At 38.7% G+C, this 20,460-nt stretch overlaps 1 protein-coding gene across 1 annotated transcript in view; it reads left to right on the top strand.

The window, feature by feature from the left end:
* The window catches only part of LOC114480202 (uncharacterized), a 95,984-nt gene that overhangs the window by 57,416 nt on the left and 18,108 nt on the right, over positions 1-20,460 (top strand). The gene's annotated exons all lie outside the window — the stretch shown is intronic.

The raw sequence follows: 20,460 nt of genomic DNA, 5'->3' as shown, positions 1-20,460 counted from the left end.
AGGATAGATCTGATTTTAGCAATGTTACGGAGATGAAAGAAGGCAGTTCTTGAAGTTTGTTTTATGTGAGAGTTGAAGGATAAGTCCTGATCAAATAGAACCCCAAGGTTTCTAACAGTTGTGCTTTGTGCCAGAGTAATGCCATCTAGGGCAGTTATGCTAGCATAGGTTTCTCTAAGGTGTCGCGGGCCCAGTACAATGACCTCAGTCTTGTCTGAGTTGAGAAGAAGAAAATTTTGGTCCATCCAGGCCCTAATGTCCTTTAGACAGGCCTCAAGTTTAGATAGCTGATTTGTCTCACCTGGCTTCATTGATACATACAGTTGGGTATCATCAGCATAGCAGTGGAAGTTAACAGAGTATTTTCTCATAACATTACCAAGGGGGATCATATAGATACAGAAGAGGATTGGACCTAGCACAGAGCCCTGAGGAACCCGTAGCTTACTTTAGTGTACACAGAAGACTTATTATTCACGTGTACAAATTGGTTCCTGTCAGATAGGTAGGACTTAAACCAGTTTAGGGCAGTCCCTGTGATTCCAAGTAATTTCTCTAATCTCTCTAGTAGAATATAGTGATCTATAGTGTCAAAAGCAGCACTAAGATCTAATAAAACCAGCACTGAGAGTCGTCCTTCATCTGAAGCCCCGAGTAGATCATTAGTTACTTTAACTAGAGCAGTCTCTGTGCTGTGTTGAGCTCTAAAGCCTGACTGGAAGTCCTCGAACAGGCTGTTGTTTTGAAGAAATTCACAGAGCTGAGCTGCCACAACTTTCTCAAGAATCTTTGAAATAAAAGGAAGATTAGATATAGGCCTGTAGTTTGCTAAAGTGCTGGAATCAAGAGTAGGTTTTTTGAGAAGGGGTTTGATTACAGCTACTTTAAAGGACTGTGGCACGTAGCCTATTGATACGGATATATTTATTGTCTCCAACAAAGATGGGCAGACCAGGGGAACAACTTCTTTAAACAGCTTAGTTGGGATCGGATCTGAAAGGCAGGTCGATGGTTTGGAGGATGAAATAATAGAGTTAAGTTCCTGAAGTCCTATATGTGTGAAACAGTTTAGGTTAGGCCTATTTACATTTAATGGTACAGCAGGCCCAGGTGAAGGCAGGGAGTGGCTAATTTTATCTCTAATCTTGTGAATTTTATCGTTAAAAAATGTCATAAAGTCCTCACAGCTGAGGGCTAGAGGAATCATGGGCTCAATAGAGCTCTGATTTTGTGTTAGCCTGGCTACAGTGCTGAAAAGGTACCTCGGATTATTTTTATTTTCTTCAATTAGTGAGGAGTAGTATGTAGATCGACTATGTCGTAAGGCTGTCATGTATTTACTATGGCTTTCTTGCCAAAGTATTCGTGACTCCTCTGTTTTATTGGAGCGCCACGTTCTCTCTAATTTACGGGTTGTTTGTTTAAGTGTGTGTGTTTCAGAGCTAAACCACGGAGCTTTCCTCTGACGTTTAATAGTTTTTTCCCTCAATGGGGCAATTGAGTCCAAGGTGGATTTTAGTACACTAGCAGAGCTATCGACAAGCAGATCCAGTTGAGAGGGGTTATAATTAATGTCATAGTTATTTATTGGATGGTGCACTGAGTGTAAGGCAGCAGGAATGGCCTCTTTAAATTTAGCCACAGCACTGTTGGACAGATTTCTACTCATAACTATTTTATTGCACAGTGCGAGATCCTCTAGGATAATGTTAAAAGATATTAAAAAGTGATCTGATAGCAGAGGATTTTCAGGGTAGACTTTTAGTTCATTAATATCAAGGCCATATGTTAGAACAAGATCAAGAGTATGATTTAAACGATGAGTAGCTTCATTAATAGTTTGAAAAAAGCCAACTGAGTCTATTAGGGACATAAAGGCTGAGCTCAGGCTATCACTATCTTTGTCCACATGGATATTAAAATCGCCTACTATCAGTATTTTATCAGAACTGAGGACTAAGTTTGATATAAACTCAGAGAATTCTGATAGAAATTCAGAATAAGGGCCTGGAGGACGGTAAATTATCGCAAATAAGACTGGCTGGCAGGTTTTTGATTCGATATGAGATAAATTTAGAACCAGGCTTTCAAAGGAAGTGTAATTGGCCTTTGGTTTAGGATAGATTAGGAGAGAGGAATGATAAATAGCTGCTACACCACCTCCACGGCCTATGTCTCGTGGCATATGAGTATTTAAATGACTGGGAGGAGTGGCTTCATTTAAACTAACATATTCATCTTGATACAGCCATGTTTCAGTTAAACAGAATAAATCAAAGTTATTTTCTGAGATAAGGTCATTTACTAGTAGAGATTTGGATCTCAGTGATCTAATATTTAATAGAGCACATCTAATGGTTTTATGTTTTGGTGTTTCTAGATTTGAGATTTTAATTTTTTTCAGATTTTTATAATTGATAGCTCTTTTATTTTTATTTGATTTTATGTCAAAATCATTGTGAAATATGGGTCGGGGGACTGACACCGTCTCTATAAAATAATATTCATCACCATCACAACAGTTGTCATGGCGATGAACACAGCTATCATGATAGCAATGGGAGGGAAACTGTCCTAAGGCAAGCGCAGAGGGGCGTGGAGGACTCCCCCTCTGTAACATGGTCTCATTCATGAGATGTCATAAATGTGCCATGTTTTCTGATAGTAGAGATGCTCCCTCCAAAGTAGGATGGATTCCATCTCTTCCTATCAGGTTCGGTTTTCCCCAGAAGGATCTCCAATTATCAATGAAGCCCACCTCGTTTTCTGGACACCACCTCGATAGCCAGCGGTTAAATGATGACATGCGGCTATACATGTCATCACTGGTCAGATTTGGTAAGGGACCAGAGAAAATTACGGAGTCCGACATTGTTTTAGCATAAGCACAAACTGATTCAATGTTCACTTTGGTTGCTTCCGACTGGCGACGTCGGGAGTCATTAGTGCCGACATGAGGACTATCCTATCAAACTTACGATTACTCTTTGCCAGCAACTTTAGATTTGATTCTATGTCGCCCGCTCTGGCCCCTGGGATGCACCTCACAATGCCCGCTGACTTCGCTAGCTTCACGTTTCTCACTATGGAGTCGCCAATTATCAGAGTTTGTTCCCCGGTGAGTGTGTTGTCCTCACGGAGGGGGGAGAACCTGTTTGAGACGTGAACATGGTGGTGTCCCGAGCGGCTTTTTGACCTTCGACTATGCTTACCACGGACAGTAACCCACTCATTGCTGGCCGGGGGGGAGGCTAAGCTAGAGCTAGCACGGTCCGCACCGGCTAGGTCCTGCTTGCTAGCTTCGGTTTTGGTATCAGGGGTGCGGAACCGCTTCTCCAGATTGTTGATCCTCGCCTCCATATCTAACAGTACGCTACACTTTATGCAACTACCATTGTCCCTAAAGGAGGACGAGGAGTAACTAAACATCTGACACACCGGGCAGGAGAGCGGAGGGGAGGAGAGAGAAGCCATAGGTGCTAAATTTAAGCTAAACTAAGCTAAGCTAAGGACAAAAGGAAGTTTAAAGGAGATTGCACTGCCTATAAGAGGCGAGATTGCTTTTTACTTAACCTTCGTACGTTTAACTGTACGGTAAAAAATTATAACAAGTGTTTTCAAGGCTAGAATATCAATGACAACAAGTTTGATTAGAGTTAGCAGAACACAGTAGTAGAGCGCTGCAAGCAGGTAACAAAGGGTTAGGTTAACAAACATCACTCAATGACAGCTTTCATAACACCTTATTCATAAAAATGACAGCATAAAGTCAGCTTTATGTATAAAACTTCAAGTAAAGTGTTACCAAGATGGGTAAGGCACATTAGTGGTTTCTAAGGATACTGGACAGGGGACTCTAGGAAGAGTGTTTATGGTTCAGATAATCATGTATCCGTGAGGCTGGGATACATAACACATACACAACAACACTGCAGAAGCATCTTTTTTTAAAACCACAAAGAGAAAAGTAACGCCCACTTTTTTCATTTGAACTGTTTCGTTGTGTCACCAAGCTGCAAAATAAAAGAAAATACTTCATCATCGCATCAAGTATTTAGGACCATGTGTGGAATGGATGCAGCCACATATATACAAAGTTTTATATTGAACCATAGTCTGAGTTTGGCTAATGTTCCTACATGTAATGTTTTGCTGGTTTTTATGATCATTCACTGGGCCTGTGGTGCTTTCAGGACCATAAGAAGGAACATATTTGTGGAGAACAGGCAAACTCCACTCATTACTACACTAAGAACGTAACCTTTAAAAACTGACACACACTACATCCATCTCTGAGAAGTGACTGTTTTCAGCAGCTGTGTGGTTGACTGACAGAAGTCTGTGGTCTCATACAGGACGTGTGCAGAGTTTTCATGCACTGCTGTTACACTAGCATTGATGACCAGACTGCTTCACACCTATCACTCTGACTGTTGGATACATTAACATTAACTAAGGCTGCAGATCTGACTTGTAATGTTCATAAACAACTTGTGCGTCATACTTAAGGCCCGGGGGCCAAAACCGGCCCTTTAGAGCATCCAATTCGGCCCACAAGAGAAAAGTTGCAGAGAAAACATGAATCATTGTTAAAAAAAAACAAAACAAAAATTTTACTTTATGTCCGCAGTGTTCACACCATAACAAGCAGTACAAAATGTATCACAAAATCTTTTCAAGGCAATAAGTAAAAATATGTGTGGACTCATTCTCTTTGGTTCAGAGCGCTTCATCAACCATTAGCATTAAAAAAAACTTAAAATGAATGTTTTTTTTTCTCAACTCCTGCCCTTTGCCCCTGAACCAAAATAAGTCTGACACTTCTGATATAGAAGGTTTTCATTTGCTGAAAGGTGTTGAGGCAAATATTTAAAGAGTAACTGAACCAAAAGGATTTGGCTGACATGAGTATGGGCCTGAAATTCAAAAAATGCCTTGATTATGGGTGGGGCTCCTGGAGCAGGTAAGCCATGCTCAATCTATACTATAAATTAACAGTCTATGCTACGCTAACTAACTACTCAACACGTGTTATTCCTTTCTTTTCACAATTATCTCAATCCAACTTACTCACTGCAGACTGGAGAGTCCACAGGTGCTAGTTTTTTATTGGAGAGGCTGGACCAACAGAACTAATTTGTGATGTAAGAATAATAGCCAATAGCAAAATTAGAGTTTAGTTGCTGGGTTTCAAGCCAGAAGGCAGTTACTCATACAATTTAACAACAAAATGCACCAAATTGATATACTTTGACTAAAATGTCAAGAGATGGACAAGAATCAATCACCAACAGTTCTTCTTACACAAATACATTGGTTTCAACAGGAAAAATGTAGTTTTGGGATTTAGTTAGTCTTAAACACTGTAGATTGGCAAAGAATATTTGATCCAACAAAGCTTGTTTTTCCCCTTAAAGAGTAACTAAGTTGATGTAAAATAAAATTTGAAGGAAGTCTAGCTGTTCACTGAGCTACTCTCACCGACTGTTCTCTGTTCTGAGATGTGACTGAGTGGGTGGAGTTGCTCAGAAACTGACGAGAAACATATTTAGCCAATGCATGTATGGGCATTGCTCTTGTTCTCTCTGTGGTTTCAACCAGGAAGTCTCTGTAGAGTCAGTACTCCATCCTCGCAGTAGGCCTTTGATCCTCAGGCTGTATCAAACTGTATGAAGTACGTTCAAGTCCCGACCACAGAAATGACACAAATGAGCCTCAATGTTCTTCTGCACTCTCCACTTTGGTCTTTCTTTGTGGCTGTCTGTTTTTAAATATTCAGATCTGGGTTTTTGTAATAAAAATAGTCATACTTGTGTTTGAGGACAGGTGTTTGGACCATTCATCAATCGACCAGTCATAGAAAAACATCTCTAACTGGAGGAATAACCATAAACCTCTGCTACAAAGGTGAGACAATGGAGAAAGTTTAAGGACAGATGTTTGATTTGTAAATATCCTAATATGTGGTTCCAAGAACACATTGGATTCCATAAAAAAGAAGTTAGTGGTATTTTTACTGTTTTTAGATACAGAAGAAGACTGGTTGTTTGTGTACGAGGTGAATGGGAAGCATGGAGGAGGTTCTTTACAGGTTTGGTGCTGCTTTTCAACAAATATTCAGGTAATCATCATAAATATATAATTGAAATTGTGCTAATCTTACTTCAGTAATGAGTCAAGTGCAGGAGTGACGTTTGCACATGTGGAAGTTAAACATTTCTCTAAATGATCACTTATGGAGTTTAAACACATCAGATTTTCATCAGAGTTAATTTGATTTAGTTTTAGTCATAGTCTTTTGACTAAAATGCATCTTAGTTTCTGTCAAAATGTAGTTATCAGGACCATTTGAGTTATAGTCTAGTTTTAATCAACTAAATAATTTCAGATATAGTCGACTAAAATATAAAACATAAGTTTATGCGTTTTTCTTTAAAAAATTCAATTACCATTCATCAACCTGACAAGGATAGAAATGATGGGATCAATGCTTAAAATTAGTTCAGATTGGATTTCGTCCCATGTGATGAAATTGGAGTTTAGTTTTTAGTAGGTAACTAAAATGTTCAAGCAAGTTCATTTTGTCTTCTTTTTGTGAAACAATATGTTAAAGTTTCATTTAAAAAAAAACATTAACACTGTTTTTTTATACTTTCATTACTGATCACAGCAGGTTGGAGACCTGTGTCCTAAGGTGGATGAAAGGTGCTACAATGGAACACAGTTTAACACATGGACAGGAATAGTAATGGAATCAATCCATCAACGTGTTGATTAGAAGATGCTGCAAAAAAAGATATTAAACTATATGTTAAGGTATCATTTTATTCAGTTTTTTTGCAGGAAATTTTATCTCCTCGCATGTTTCAACTGTCAACTGCCAGTCTCCCTCAGAGGTGATTGCTTTGATGCATCCCTACACATGTCAGGAGTTAAAATATCCTGAAAAAAAGTTGTCTGAATAAATTAAGTCACTGACTGTGATTTTAGAGCGTCAGAGGAATCTTCAGGTCTGACCAAAACACAGGATTTCTGTGAAGATACAGAAATGTAAAGTTTCCACTCAGCAGTGTGAGTCCCACCCTCTGTGAAGAGAACAAGAATGTATTGAGGTGCTTCTCACTCAACACGGCAAACATCAACACGATGACACCTCTCCAGTTGGTCTTCTTACTGATCTCGCTGTTCCTCGACAAAACAGGTGCGCAAAACAATTAAAAACCACTGATTATATATTAAAGTTAATAATTTCTATATTAATAATATTCTGCTTCTATTTGAAATTGAACTACACCCTTCAGGAAGTTTGAAAGCTTCTCCTTTTCTTCTTTACAGCCTTTTCCGAACACACAACTGTTCATCAGGACAAAGGCTTCATAATAGTTGATGTTGGTAACAACCTGACATGTTTTTGTTCTTATAAGAATGCAAACCAATATTTTTGGTACAAGCAGACATTGGACCAGAGACTGGAGCTTCTCGCTACCATCAACAAACACAGCACAACCAGTCATTTCTATGGCGAGTTTGAAGATAACCGACGTTTCAGCCTCGAGATAAATCAAAGTGATATTCTCCTAAAAATATCACCTGTGCAGATTTCTGACACAGCAACGTACTTTTGTGCACACGGTGATCAGGGTAATGTGACATTTGATAAAGGAATCAGAGTCACAGTTAAAGGTTCAGCTTTGGACGTTAAAGTGTCGGCCGATGGTTCTGCATCCCAGTCTCTGAACTGTACAGTGTTCACTGGAGGCTGTTGGGACCAACTCAGTGTTAAAGAGTCAAAGATCCCTCATGAAAACCGGACCCCTCAGTGTTTAAAGATTCCCAGATCAAACCATCACACGTGTCTGTACAACAAGATGATAAAAGGTAAAGATCACATTAATGCTGAGTTCAACTTCTGTGTCGTTGCTTCATGTGGACACGAACTCTTCAGAAACACGACTGTGTCTCACGTTCAAGGTAAGACACTTCTGTAGAATTCACAGTTATTGATATTTCATTGTACTTTCTATTAAAACATAATACTCATCTTCCCTAGGTGGTAAAGACTCAAATCTCTTGGTGAATCTCTTGAGTGGAGGCTTAGTATTTACCACCATTTCAATTCTAATATTGGCTTTCATTTTATACACACTGATCAAGAAGAGCAGAAACCAACCTACAGGTATCTAACATTATATTTAAATATAAAACTACATGTTTTGACCTTTTTGCTTCTTATTACTATACCTTTCTGTTTTTTCAAACTAGAGTTTCAGCCCATATCTTCATCATCATCAACAAATGCAGAGGTAACCACTGTCTGACGCTATATAAAAACACATGACTGTCTTATATTCAAATTAACGCTAAATATGTTTGTTTCCAGCAGGAAATCCTTCACTATGCAGCTGTGAATATTAACCAACAGAGACGCACACGACGACAGCGAAACACCACCAACAATGAGTGTGTGTACTCCAGAGTGAAGCATTAGTTGATAGGCTTGTGTTTGTAACTGAGAGAGGCCTGAGGATTATCACAGCTTTAAATATATATTCAAAATGTATGAAGAGATGAAATTTATCAATGGAGATGAGGAATGATTAATGTTTCTGTTTGTATGTTAGTGTGTTGTATAATGTACATTCTGTGTTTACCTTTGTTGCTTTTTTTTTTTGTTTAGCTCATAAATAAAAAGTAGTTTTATTATTATTACATCAGCATGAATAAATACTTCTGCTGTTTGAAATTAGTCACCAATTTGTACCTCTTTGTATCATAACTTTTAATAAAATAATAAAAACAGTAAATGACTCAGGGTATTAATGTTATTGTTATTGCATTGTCACAAACTCAACCTCAGATTTAACAAAAATGTACACATTTGGGCCAAAAGCTGTCCATTATTACCATAATTAGAGGAAAAAGGATGATTAGCCACATCGCTGCGGCTGTGAGTAATTACTCATCAGAAGCGCTCCCTAAGCCGCCCTCCCCTGTCTCTCTATATTACTGAGCCCACCCACACCCCACATGTATGTATGTGACATATTTACTGAACTATGGAAAATCCTACTTAAAATACATAAATGGACTTGAAAGTTGAAACACATTGCAGATAAGATACTTCTAATATGATTAAGATGATTATTTTATTCACTCTTTATATGGTTTTAACAACAACTAAAAGTTCCTAAAAACAAAACACAGTGATTTAGAGTACATAGCAGTAGTATATAGTACTGTAGTTAGAGTCATGTAGTTTGTTTGTTTTTTAGCATGTGGTATTTAGACTAAATTCATCAGGAGCCAAATCTGAGCCTTTTGACTACCATTGCGGCCCTCAGCAGAAAGTAAAAATATAAATCATTGTGTAAACTGCCATATAATTCAGTTGTAGATATCATAGTCCATCCAAACACAAAAACTCAATGAATCTCCACACTATTGACCATGGGTCATTGTGTTCCATCTTTAAATCACATTATGACTGTCATTTTTAAACTGCACATTGTTGAAAAAACTCAAAATTTTTCCAAAACACTGAATTTTTCCCTAAATTTTCCCCAAAAGGAAATAAAAGAAATTGCCACAAAATCAAGATGGAAGGGCACAATAATGATGAAACTGCTCATCTTTCCCACCTAAATTCTGTGTCCCATATGAGATCAAACTGGTTCACATTTCGACCCTGAACAAAAAACGAGTGACACCCCTGCCCTAGAATATGAGAAAAGGTACATTTTCATTAAAAATAATACATTTCACTTCACTTCCCAACAACAACATCACAAACGCTCACTGTTTCCAGAAAACAGGTTTTAAGTGTCTTTAAAAAATTCACAGAAACACAATATTTTGTCTAATATTTAAACTTGCTAATAATTCATGTTTGCACCTGTCTTTGTGAAATATTGTTATGAAAATGAGACTTTGAGTCTCCCCTCTGATGGTGAGCTTTAGTGGTTGACCACTGTAGCTTGGTAGAACGAGACAGACAGCAGCTAGTGTGGTTTAAGCAGGATGCAGAAAGACATGTACTGAATATTAAAATTAGATCCTTCTCTGTAAACAGTAACAGCAACAAAAGTAGTATAAGTTTCACAAGATAGACATTCTGATATAGATCTACTGATAAAAAGACATGTAAAGGTAAGAGGATGAGCTGGAAAAGAGCAGCAAAGAGAAGAGTTTCAGACAAAAAGTACATGAACAGACTCAGGGACGACACAAAGAGGCTCAGTATGAATGTAGAAAAGCTTCAGTTCATAAGTCGCCATTTTACATATAATGTGTTAGCATTCCTAAAAAAAACAACACACACAATAGTAAATGCTGTTTGTAAAAATGACTTTAAGTTGTTACACTGTGTGTGTTTCTTAGTGACTAATGTGTATTTACAGTGATTTCCATCCAGATGTTGAATATAAAAGTCTTCTATCAGTGGATGCAGTGAATCTGCTCATGTACAGAACCTGCTGACATCAAAGCTACCAGTGAACATGTGATGATGTTTCCTTAGTTGGGCGTGCAGTGTCACTTCAGTCCGACCAATCAAGTGTAATCCTTGTTCTTAAGAGCGGCTTCAGTTCCTGTCAACCCCAGAATTCCAGCACCATGACTTGTGCACACTTTGTCCTCTCTCTGATCTGTTTGCTCAGCATCGGTGAGTTTTCTTTCTGACACTTTAACTTTATACTCTTCACTTTGTAGAGACTCAGACTTTTCTTTAGCTGTGAATGATGGTGTGTTTGTTTTTCTCCATGTTTCAGCTCAAGAAACCTGTCAATCATCGTCCTCGTCTCTGTATCAGGAGAGACGTTTGATTTCAGTTTATGTTGGTGACAATGTAACTCTGCAGTGTTTATATGATGATGATGATGATGCATCATTAATCTTTTGGTACAAACAGCCTCTGGGGAAACAACCAAAGATAATTTCTACATATCATAAATATAAAAAAGAAGAAACGTTCCATGATGAATTTATGAATTACACACGCTTAACATTAAATATGAGAAACAACACTTTATACCTAAAAATTTCTGATGTGAAAGCTTCAGACTCAGCTACTTACTACTGTTTAAAATACAGCTATCAGTTTAAGATGCAGTTTTCAGAGGGAACCACTGTCTTTGTAAAAGATGCAAAGTCTTTATTTAACGCTTTGATCCAACAATCAGACTCTGAGACAATCCATCCAGGAGACTCAGTGACTCTAAAGTGCACAGCATCCACTGGGAGCTGTGATGGAGAACCCAGTGTTTACTGGTTCAAGAACTCTGAGGATCATCATCCAAGTCTCATCTACACCCAAAGTGACAACAGTGATCAGTGTGAGAGGAAAACAAATAAAACACACACCTGTGTCTCCAACCTGTCATTGAACAACCTGGATCAGTCTAATGCTGGAACCTACTACTGTGCAGTTACTGTGTGTGGACGCATCGTGTTTGGAAATGGAACCAAACTGGAGCTCAAAGGTAAGAAGTGCTGCAACAGGTCAAACTGTTTGATATTTTGTATCTATATTGATGTTTATGCCACATATGCAGAAAAAAACAGTAAAATGTGTTGCTGTGCTTAACATTTTTAACGATTTTTAAAAAAGTGAAAATGAAAAACCAAAATATGTGTTTCTTATCCCACAGATGATTTATACTCTTCAAAACTGAAGTATATCTTGGGTGGAGCTTTGATGCCGACCATCACACTGTTGATTTGTCTTTTTTTAATGATGTGTGAGAAAAAAATCAGCCAATCCAAAGAAACAATCACTAAGGTAGGATTATCTAATAAACATATATTATAATTAATTCTAATAAAGTGTATGAACTGACTGGCCTTTCTCACTGTTACATGGTTTCTTCCTCTTAGCAGAGAATCATCCCTGGCAGAGAAAATCTTCACCCACTCAACAGATCCTCAATGTGGAGGACGAACACAGACAGTGTGTGTGTTTACTACAGATTACACACAAGTTCACAATGATTATGTTTCATTCAGAATCTCATGATCAGATTTATCTCTAAATAAGAATTAAATGATGCATTGTGTATAGTGTAAAAGAACCCATTACTGTTTCCACAAGTTTTGCCTGAAAGCTTCTAAATCAGGGGTGTCCAATTCCGGTCCTCGAGGGCCACTATCCAGCATGTTTTAGATGTTTCCCTCTTCCAACACACCTAATTCAAATGATTAGGATCATTATCAGGCTTCTGCAGAGCTGGATGAGGAGTTGATCATTTGAATCAGGTGTGTTGGAAGAGGAAAAACATCTAAAACATGCTGCATAGTGGCCCTCGAGGACCGGAATTGGACACCCCTGCTCTAAATGTACTTAATAAAAGATCTGAGCTGAATAAAATGTCTTTCATGATCATTGATACTTTTATTGCCTTTTAAACATTAGCTACATAGCAAGATGCCTTCAAGAATCTAAGAATATTTTTTGAACAATTTGAGCAAAGTTTTGCTTATTCTTAAAATTTTTCTGTCACACCAAACATGCCATATTTAAACCTATTTTCATAACTTATTCTTGCCATAATTTTGCTACTTTTAATACATTTTGTGCTACATTACTCCCATTTCTGCTACTTCTCCATCAAATTTAAATGCCTTTTGTGATTTTTTTTCTACTTTCAAGATATTTTTTACACTTTTAAACACTTTCCCCCATTTTTCCCACCAAATGTTGCATATGTTGACCCATTATGTGTCAGGTTGAACCTTATTTCACCATATTTCATGCTTATTTTTGCCAATTTAACAACATTTACAATTTGTCATGCCAACTATTTGCAAGTTTAAACTAATTCCTACAATATTGACACTTTGAACCCTTTTCACCTCTTTTTCTGTCCATTTTCGGCCACTGTAATTTACAACTCTGATCAGAATTTATCCTTCAACTCTCACATAAAACAAACTTCAAGAACTGCCTTCTTTCATCTCCGTAACATTGCTAAAATCAGATCTATCCTGTCTCAGAGCGACGCCGAAAAGCTAGTCACTGCTTTTGTTACCTCTAGACTGGATTATTGTAATTCTCTTTTAGCAGGCTGCCCGAGCAAGTCGCTTAAGACACTTCAGCTGGTTCAAAATGCTGCAGCACGTGTACTGACTAAAACTAGGAGAAGACATCACATTACTCCTGTATTAGCCTCTCTGCATTGGCTTCCCATAAAATATAGAATAGAATTCAAGATTCTTCTTCTCACTTATAAAGCCCTAAATGGACAGGCACCAGTCTATCTCAAGGAGCTTGTAGTGCCATACAATCCACACAAGAACACTACGCTCTCAAAATGCTGGACTACTCGTTGTTCCATTCGTCTCTAAAAGAAGTATAGGAGGAAGAGCTTTCAGTTATCAGGCCCCACTTCTCTGGAACCATCTACCAACCACAGTTCGGGGGGCAGACACCCTCTCTACCTTTAAGGTTAGGCTCAAAACATTCCTCTTTGATAAAGCTTTTAGTTAGGAACCAGCTCATAGCTCATAATTAAGATGCAATAGGCATAGACTGCCGGGGGGGGGGGGGGTGTCTGGCATGCTCGGTTGGAGAGGGCACTAAGAGAGAGGTCATTTAGGTTAGAGAGGGACCGGAGAGGGTCCCATTCCTCTCTCTAACACTCCCTCTATGTCTGCTTCTTCCCTTGTGTGTTTGCTCCTGTACTCCTTCTGGCTTTTGTCTTGCAGGTCTGTGGGATCCTCAGTGTGGAGTTACAGAGTCTCAACAACTCTGTCTCCACCCTTTCCTCTGCACACACCCAACACAGCATAACGTGGATGGCTGTTCATCATAGGAATGGGATCCACACAAGGTTCCTGCTGCTTAACAGAAGGTTTTTCTTGCCGCCATGATGAATTCATGTTGGGTGTGGGATACATATGTATGTGTATATACGTATATATGCATATGTGTGTATCCATAAAATGTCCATCCTTAAGACTGCTCTACTGTAAAGTGTCTTGAGATACCATTGGTTATGATTTGGCGCTATACAAATAAAAGATTGATTGATTGATTGATTGATTGATTGATTGAACTCTGACCAATTTCTGTGTTTTTAAAAAAATCTAATTCCACCATTTTTGGTCACTTTTTACTCATTGTATTTCTGATTAAAACAAGAATTTACATCTTTAACATGACTATATACTATGGCTCAAATAATAATAAACTTCCTGGATAACAGTAGATATTAATCAGAATAATAAATAAATGTGGTTATAGAACAATGGATCATCATTTTGCTGACATTATAGATGGACCCCAAAAATCTCTCCCCTTTATTCCCCCTCATTGATGGCTCTGTCTCCATATGACTGTTCTTTAATGTTCATGTCTGTGTTCAACCACCTTCAGGTACAGTGGGGGTCCCCCATTTCTGGAACCTTTATTTTGGGGGTCGTGGGCTGAAAAGGTTTAATAAGCACTGTTCTACTCTATGCATAACTGCAAGAAGCATTAATGATTCAGGGCTAAAAAAACAAAACAAAATACCAGCTTTTTTGTCAACTCAGGTTTTAAATACTCTATCAGCATATCTTCATCTATCCTCTATTGGTCACCACTGACCACTCAGCTCTAATTCCACATCCATCCTTTGTTCATTAATGGAAACCTTTAGAAATGATGACAGTGAGCAGTCGGTCTGTGCAGCTCTGTACGTAACAAACTACTTCCTCTTTAAGTTCAGTGTTAGCTCATCTTCTGGCTCCTCAGCACCAACTATATCTCTAGATTATCACAAACACTCATACACGTCGCAGCAGCAAAAGAGCAGAGCGGAGCTCACAGAGGAATTTATTTACTAAACATGAACTTTTTCTTCTGAGAAATGATACGATACCTCAACATCAAATTCTATCATTTACCATCTGACTCTGGCTCTGAGGTAATCATCTACTGCTTTTTTATTTGCTGGCTCAACTGGAAAGCTAAGTAGCAAGCTAGCTAGCTACAAGTAGCAAGCTAACTAGCAGAAGAATGGCTCTTTCCACAACAGAATACAGCAGTCTTCTCCAAAAGATTACTGAACTGGAGACTACAGTGCGAGGAATACAAGTAAACATTGAGGTTAATGGACACTGTGGATATGATAATGATACGACTGTGCCGCTGTTTCAAAACAGCAGAGTGGATAAAGCTAACTCGCTACCAGCCCGTGCTAACAAAGCTATCAGGCCTAGGGAGGATCCTGTTCCCGTTGATAAGCCAACAGGTGCGAGTCCTCCTTGGAATACTCTGGGAGCTAAGCCTAAGAAAAAGTCATATCCACTTCAAAGGCTAACGGGCCGAGCAAAGTGCCCTGATATCAATAATGAGACGGACTGGCCTGCACTGGCTTCTCAGACTGCAGCCTCAACATCGACTCCCTTGTCTGCCCAGGCACAAAAGTGGACATCTGCTAAAGGCAGGAGTATCACCAAGTCACAAACCCAGTTTCATGTAGAACTGGGTAATCGATTCGCCCCACTGCTGAATGACCTAGGATCTGGCTCTAATGAGGTCAACACACAACCTTCTGGAACTGCGAAGACTGAAAGTGCTTCAGGAAAACAAAAGCGACATGGTAGGCCAAAGCAACAACCTCATACACTGATAGTGGGAGACGTTTCTGTTAAAGATGCTCAGAAGATGTTTAGCAGCAACGTGAAAGTGATCTGCTTACCTAATGACACAGTATCAGACCTGGCTGACAAAATCTTGCATATCGTTGCAGATTACCCACATTTGAAAAATGTTGTGATTCATTTTGGGTTAAATGATTTAGCCAAGGAGGAGTCTGAGGTGTTAAAGCAGGATTTCACCCATCTGCTAAAAACTGTGAGCTGTTTACTGCCTAAAGTGTTCATCAGTGGCCCGATACCTCCAGTCCGCAAAGGAGATCTGAAATTCTCAAGGATTTACTCTTTGAATAAATTTCTGTCTTCGGCTTGTGCTGCCCTTTCACTAAATTTTATAGAAAATTTTCCTATTTTTTGGGAACGTCGTCATCTTTTTAGAGCAGATGGACTGTGTCTAAACAAGGCTGGAGTAAAACTCTTCACATCCAACTTGTTTTACTTCACCAGTCACACTGCTATCAGTTCTGATAAAGACAGAGGACAACATGTACCATCGGAGAACAAAACAACAAGGAAAGAACATGGAGTCGATGAGCTTCCAGCAAGAAATAAAAATCGCCAAAATGAAGAGGTCAACCCAACCCCCACATCTCAGGACCCACCTGCTTCACCCCAAAATTCACCTACTTCCACCTCATCCAGCTTCTCTCCTACCCCTGCCTTCTTGGATTTAACTGCCCAGATGAACGAGCTGGTTCTGGCTGGCACAAGACTGACACCCCACCCTTTACCCCACCATGGTCAATCTGCACCACCCATCCCTCCTCGACGATACCAGGCTCAGGATCACTCTTCTCCTCAGGCCAGCTGTGTTCATCTTAGAGCGACACAGGTCTGATGTGTGCTGGGTCCGGACTGCAATAGCTCTATTTTTAGGAACAACCAGAAAAAGTCAGGGCCTTATGGAGTTAATGCAGCTTCTTTAATTCCTGTGGTGACAGGTAACACAGGTAAAATTGTGAAATTAAAGAAAAGCAAAAAGCTTTATAGAGATAAAAATTTGACTCCTATAACATGTCATCCAAAAAGTCCACCAGTGTCTCCAGTAAAGTCTTTAAAATTAGCTCTTCTTAATGTTAGATCTCTTGTTAACAAGTCACTAATTATTAATGATTTTATTTTGACACATCACTTGGACTTTTTATTTCTTAATGAAACATGGTTGAATGATGGTATCAGTAATACTATTCTCAATGAAAGTGCACCACAAGACTTTATTTATTTAAATAAGTGTCGTACTTGCAGGAAAGGTGGTGGAGTTGCTGCCATTTTTAAATCAATATTTCAGTGCAAAGAAATAATATTTGGGGATTTTATCTCCTTTGAATATATGTCATTCTTACTGAAGGGTGATTCAAGAGTTCTGTTTTTAGTTGTTTATAGACCCCCAAAATATTCTGGAGAATTCATGGATGAGTTTGCTGAACTGCTGTCAGTTGTATGCACTGAATACAACTTTTTAATAATAACAGGTGACTTAAATATTCATGTAGACAATAACATGGACAATACTGCCAAAGAACTGTATGCTTTAATGGATACTTTTGGTCTTACACAACATGTGACTGGTCCGACACACACTCAAGGTCACACTTTGGATCTGGTTATCTCTAAAGGTGTTGATATCTCTGCTGTTGATGTAAGAGACTTAGCTCTATCTGATCATTTCTGTGTCTTTTTTTACCTAGAGACTGTAACATCTGTCCCCCCTAGTTATGTGTGTTTAAAGAAAAGGTACATAAATGAGAACACAAGTGCACAGTTTATGGAAGCCATAGCAATGACACCAACATTGAGTGCTGAGACAGTTGATGATCTTCTGGATGAGTATAATAGAAACGTCTGTAATGTCATAGATGTGGTGGCTCCAATCAAAACTAAGAGAAAACCAAACACACAGAAAACACCTTGGAGGAGGACTGAGATAATGCAGAATTTGAAATCTGAAGAGCTGAGCGTAAATGGAGATCAACAAAACTCCAAATTCATCTAGAACTGTACAAAATAAGTCTGCGAAAATTCAATGATGGCTTGTTCAAAGCAAGGCAGCAATACTTTTCTGAAATTATTGCCAAAAATGTCAACAACTCTCGCACGTTGTTTTCTGTAATTGAAAAGCTCACAACCCCCCCAGATCAGATAGCCCCTGAATTACTGTCAGCTGGAAAATGCAATGAATTTGCTGTATATTTCAATGAAAAAATACAATCAATAAGGTCATACATCAGAACAAACCAGCAAAATCACAAAAAGCTTGAACAGCTTCAACCACTGAGGGATGAGTCAACTACAATGTTATAGTTTATTACAGTGAACCCAAAAACAATAGAGGAGACTGTTCAGCAGCTGAATCCATCAACGTGTTGCCTTGACACAATACCCTCAAACTTCTTTAAAACTGTTGTAAAGTCAAATTGTCACTGATTTGTGTCAGATAATTAACTGCTCATTCCAATCAGGCACCGTACCAAAATCCCTGAAAGTAGCTGCTGTGAAACCGCTGTTAAAAAAGAAAACACTGGATGCCTCTATACTGGCTAACTATAGACCAATCAGCAACCTTCCATTCATGGCCAAGATCATTGAGAAGGTGGTCTTCAACCAACTGAGTCAATTCTTAACATTCAACAAAATATTTGATAAATTTCAGTCAGGTTTTCGTTCTCATCACAGCACTGAAACTGCTCTTATCAAAGTGATCAATGACATAAAGTTGAATTCAGGAAAAGTATCTGTTCTCATTCTGTTGGATCTAAGTGCTGCATTTGACACTGTAGATCATACAATTTTGTTGCACAGATTGCAAACATGGGTTGGACTAAATGGAAAAGTAATGCAATGGTTTAAGTCATACTTGGAGGAGCGAAGCTATTTTGTAAGCATTGGAAACTTTGAATCTGACAGATTACCAATGTCCTGTGGGGTTCCTCAGGGATCTGTTCTTGGACCCCTTCTGTTTAGCCTTTACATGCTTCCTTTAGGACAAATTTTACAGAACTGTAAGGTTGATTATCAGAGCTATGCAGATGACACACAACTATATCTATCACTGAACCCAGATGACCATGGTCCCATTGAGGTGTTGTGTGACTGTTTAGAAAAAATAAACTGCTGGATGAGTGAAAACTTCCTTCAACTAAACCATGACAAGACGGAGGTGATTGTCTTTGGTAACAAGGAAAAGAGGACTGCTGTCAGCAATTATCTTGAGTCTCGATCTTTAAAAGCTAAAGACCAAGTCAAAAACCTTGGTGTTCTGATTGACTCAGATCTTACATTCAGCAGTCAGATCAAATCTATCACAAAAACAGCCTTCTACCACCTAAAGAACATCTCCAGAGTTAAAGGTTTAATGGCTCAGAAAGATCAGGAGAAACTGGTCCATGCTTTTATCTCCAGCAGACTGGACTATTGTAATGGTCTTCTGACAGGAATCCCCCAAAAGAGCATCAAACAGCTACAGCTGGTTCAGAACGCTGCAGCTCGGGTCTTAACCAGAACAAAGAGGTCAGAGCACATTACTCCAGTTTTAAAGTCTTTACACTGACTCCCAGTCAGCCTCAGAATAGACTTTAAAGTTCTGCTGCTGGTGTATAAATCTGTGAATGGGTTTGGTCCAGAATACATCAGTGACATGTTAGTCAGGTATGAACCCAGCAGGTCTCTCAGATCTATGGACACAGATCAGATAGTGGAGCCCAGAGTTCACAGTAAACATGGTGATGCTGCTTTTAGTTGTTATGCTGCAAAGAAGTGGAACAAACTGCCAGCGGAGCTGAAGTCAGCATCCAATGTAAACATTTTTAAATCAAAGTTAAAGGCACTTTTTTTCTCTACTGCATATGATTGAGAGAGAGACTTTTTGTCATGTTGTTGATGTAATGATGATTTTACTGATGATTTTAATTGATTTTACTGATGATTTTAAATGTTCTTATTGATTGTAAACAATTGAATGTTTTATCATGTAAAGCACATTGAGTTGCCTTGAGTATGAAATGCGCTATATAAATAAATTTGCCTTGCCTTGCCTTGCCTATCTGCTCATTAGTGTCCAGTTTGGAAGGACAACAGCCTCAGCAATGAAGCCCAGACAAGCCTCTCCAAACCACTACCACCAGGAAAATCTAAAGTTAATCCCAGACCAGATAGAAACACATCAATGGGCCTTAGGTTGACCCTGAGCTTTCCTCTCTCACATGTCTAAACCACTTCACTAAGGAAGCCTGCCAGTGCTCCTTTATCAGAAACTAGAACCACCTCAACCATCTCCTAACATTTACATATCTATGATCATATATGATGAGGCTCTAAGCGTGTGAATAACAGGCTGACATGTCATTCAGGAAGAGCTGAACCATGAAGACATGTTGATGGTAGTCCTCTGTAGCTGTGTGGATCAAAGCTCTCCTTTCATCACGTAAACAGCAGAAAACAAACTGAGCTCTTACTAAAAACTCACTGTTCTCAGTCAGTGAAGCAGCTACTGTGGTTTGGACAGGATGTAAAAGTGTATGCACCGTCTCTCACAGACCAACATATACAAAATGTGTGTTTTTCTACTAATACGTCCTACCAATAACACTTCAAAATACACAGGAAATAAATGTAAAGTGAGCATGACACAATAACTGTTAACATGTTTGATATTCATAATATCTCAGGATTTGATGCTCAAAGTGAAGCAAAAAGAGCAACAAGTCTCCATACACACAATACAATGTACAGGATCATTGTTATCAAGAGTGTGTGGAATTAATCAGATCAAATCCTTTAAAAGCAAATATCAAACATTAGGACTATTAAAAGTAATTTAAACCACATTCC

Source organism: Gouania willdenowi, chromosome 18 (assembly GCF_900634775.1).
Source record: "Gouania willdenowi chromosome 18, fGouWil2.1, whole genome shotgun sequence".
In the NCBI taxonomy this organism is placed as follows: Eukaryota; Metazoa; Chordata; class Actinopteri; order Blenniiformes; family Gobiesocidae; genus Gouania; species Gouania willdenowi.
This window is presented reverse-complemented; position numbering and strand designations above follow the sequence as displayed.